Source organism: Apteryx rowi, unplaced genomic scaffold (genome assembly GCF_003343035.1).
Source record: "Apteryx rowi isolate R43461 unplaced genomic scaffold, aptRow1 scaffold_475, whole genome shotgun sequence".
In the NCBI taxonomy this organism is placed as follows: Eukaryota; Metazoa; Chordata; class Aves; order Apterygiformes; family Apterygidae; genus Apteryx; species Apteryx rowi.
In genome coordinates, this window is record NW_020450733.1 from 581,187 (window position 1) to 584,030 (window position 2,844).

Consider the following 2,844-nt stretch of genomic DNA (forward strand, 5'->3'; position numbering starts at 1 on the left):
TTATTGCCGGCAGAGGTTGCCGGGGCGATTTTTGACACGCCATCCGTTACAGGATCTGCCGCAGCCCGTCCTGCGCGGTGCTTCAGCGCGTTCACCTTGCAGCAGCAGCGGCTCCCCCCACCTGGCAGCGGCTGACGCCCAGGGGCTGCCGTGGGGGTGAAGCCTGGGAGCGCCAGTGGGATGAGGCCTGGACCGGCCGCCCGGCCTGAGCTGCGAGAGCCCCGGGCATGGGGCTGCGCACAACCACGCGGCGGGCGCGGGGCCTCCTGCAAACCCCTCGCACCAAGCGCTGGTCTCAGCAGCACCCTCGCCTCCCCTGTCACCCCTCCTCCCCATTTTTGCAGGCAGGGCAGCAGGAGCGGGGCGGACGCTGGCGCTGCCTGGCTCCGCACCTGGCCGCTCCCTGCGCGAGTTCCTCCGCGGCTCCTGCCATCGGGGTTAAAGGCTGAATGCTCCCGGGCAGCTCAGCTTGACAGTGTGAGCACACGCAAGCGGCATTTTAACCTGCCATACTCTTAAGGTCAAACTCGCAATACATGTGTTTATTGGCGTGTGCGGTGGGGGGGGGGGGGGGGGGGTCAGGCCCCCCCTTGCCGCCCCCAGAGCTCAGCAGCCCCTTGGCTGCTGCACGAGAGGCCCCCCGGCCCCCTCACCCCTCCGGTCCTTCCCGGGCATTAATTACCCAGAAGGTGTCAGCAGCAGATGGTGAGATGAATCCATTGCCCCGAATCTCCTCCAACAGGCACCGCAATTCCCGGCGCCGCGGAGCTCTCCTTGATTAGCCGGCGCGGTTGGGCAGCGGTGACTGCCAGCTCCTCTTGGCACAGGATGGCGATGTGCTGCTGCCGCTCCCCTCCCAACTCGGAGCTGGCATCGACGCGGCCAGTGGGAGCACCGAGCGGTGCCGGGGGCTCCGGAGCAGGCTGTGGCCCTGCTGGGGGCACCGGGAAAGGATGGGGGTTGAAGCAGTAGGCTTGGAGGGAGGCAGACAGGACGTTGCTCTGCCTGGCTGCTGTCCACCCCCCCCCCCCCCCCCCGGGCAGGCCGTGGAGGGGTTAGGTTGGGATGCATCCTGTGCCGCCATCCCACTGGGGAGTGCCGGGGTGCACGGTGGGGAGATGCTCACTGCACCGAACTGCTGCGCCGAGCAGGAGCGCAGGTGCCAGCAATGCAAGCACGGAGAATGCAAGGAGCGTGGGTGCTGGTAATGCAAGCACAGGGGGTGTGTGGGTGCCAGCAATGCAAGTGTGGGGATCATGGTCAGCGCAGGCGCTGGCCGTGTGAGCGGTGGGGAGCGCAGGCGCTGCCGGCCCCCGCTGCCGGCCGGCGCTAATGGGCATGGCGAGGCGCCGGCCGCACGCGGCTCCCCGGGGCACCGCTGGGCAGGCGGCTCATTACGCACCGGCCGCTTTCCCCGGCACGGGGGCCGCCGCCATCCGGGGAGGTCAAAGCAGCCACATCTGAGCTCCGATTGAGGCCACGTCCCCCCGGGCACCGTGGAGGGAGCGGCAGGGGGAGCGGGGCCCCCCCCGTGTGTGTGTGTGTGTGTGTGTGTGCGCGCACGTGCACGCGCACATGCGTGCACATGCATGGGGGGAGCCGCGTGCCCCGCGCGTGCCGCTTCCCCACCGCTGCCCAAGGCTGGAGGCAGCCGCGGGGCCGGGCACAGCGCTCGCGGTGCCATGCTGTGCTGGACGTGGCAGCTGGGGTGCTGCCAGGAGTGACATCCTTGGGGGGGGGGGATCAGCACGCGGGGCCCAGTGCTGGCGCCCGCTGGGAAGGGCCGGACCCTGCCTGGGCTGGGAACGGGTGCGAGGGGAGAGATTGCTCATTCCAAATCCAATTCCCCTCCAGCAGGAGCTGATTTTTCTCTCCCTCTTTTAATTCAGTCACTCAAGCTGACAGCTACACTGTGTACCGCAGCCCAGCTACAGGATTGCTCTGCCATATTTCCCCTGTAAATCTCCCGGCGTGTCAGCTCTCCCTTTCACTCTCCAGTCGGCCTGATAAATATTCATTTTATTGGGGTATTTTTCATTTTCCTCTCTCCCTGCAGCTCATCCCGCTCATTGGCTTCATCAGCGTGGGCCTGGGCAGCGCTGTCCTGTACCTGCTGCGCCTGGCCCTGTACAGCCCCGATGTCAGGTACGGGGCAGGGGCGCTGAGCTCCTCGGCGCGGCCTCGGGGCGCCACACACCGGGGGGGGGGGGGGGGGGGACCAGAGCCCCCAACCCTGCTTCAGCGAGAGACCCGCAGGGTCCGGGGAAGGATGGAGGGAGCAGGATGGCTGGATGAATGGCCGGGCGGATAAAAGCAGTTGTGAGCGATGGAGAGCGTGGGGATGGATGGACTGACAGAGGGCCAGATGGAGGAAGAGGAAAGTAGCGGGATGGATGGTTGGTGGAGGGATGGGGGGAGAGGGACGGATAGACAGCTAAAAACAGTGCGAGAATGAATGGGGAGAGGGAGCAAAGGACAAGGTGTGGGGATGGATTGATGGAGGAGCAGAGGGACGGAGGGGTTGGCAGAGGGACAGACGGACAGAGCCGCACCGTGCTAGGGCGGGAGGCGCGCGGGGCTGCTCCCCTGCAGCTCTGGGGCCCGTGCTCCCCGCAGCCCCATGCTGTCTAATGCCTGTCTGATATTTGTTTGCTCCCGGTAAAACGCTCATTGATTTAATTTGACGCCAGCTGCCCAGGGTACTTAGCTCAGCAATTAGCAGATCCAGGCACCTTGTCTTTGATCGTACAAGCCCAGGGGTGGAGCGGGGAGATAAAACAACAGCCGTCCCCCGTCCCCCCCAAATAGCACGTTAATGCTATTAAGCAGCTCCAGGGTCCGGGT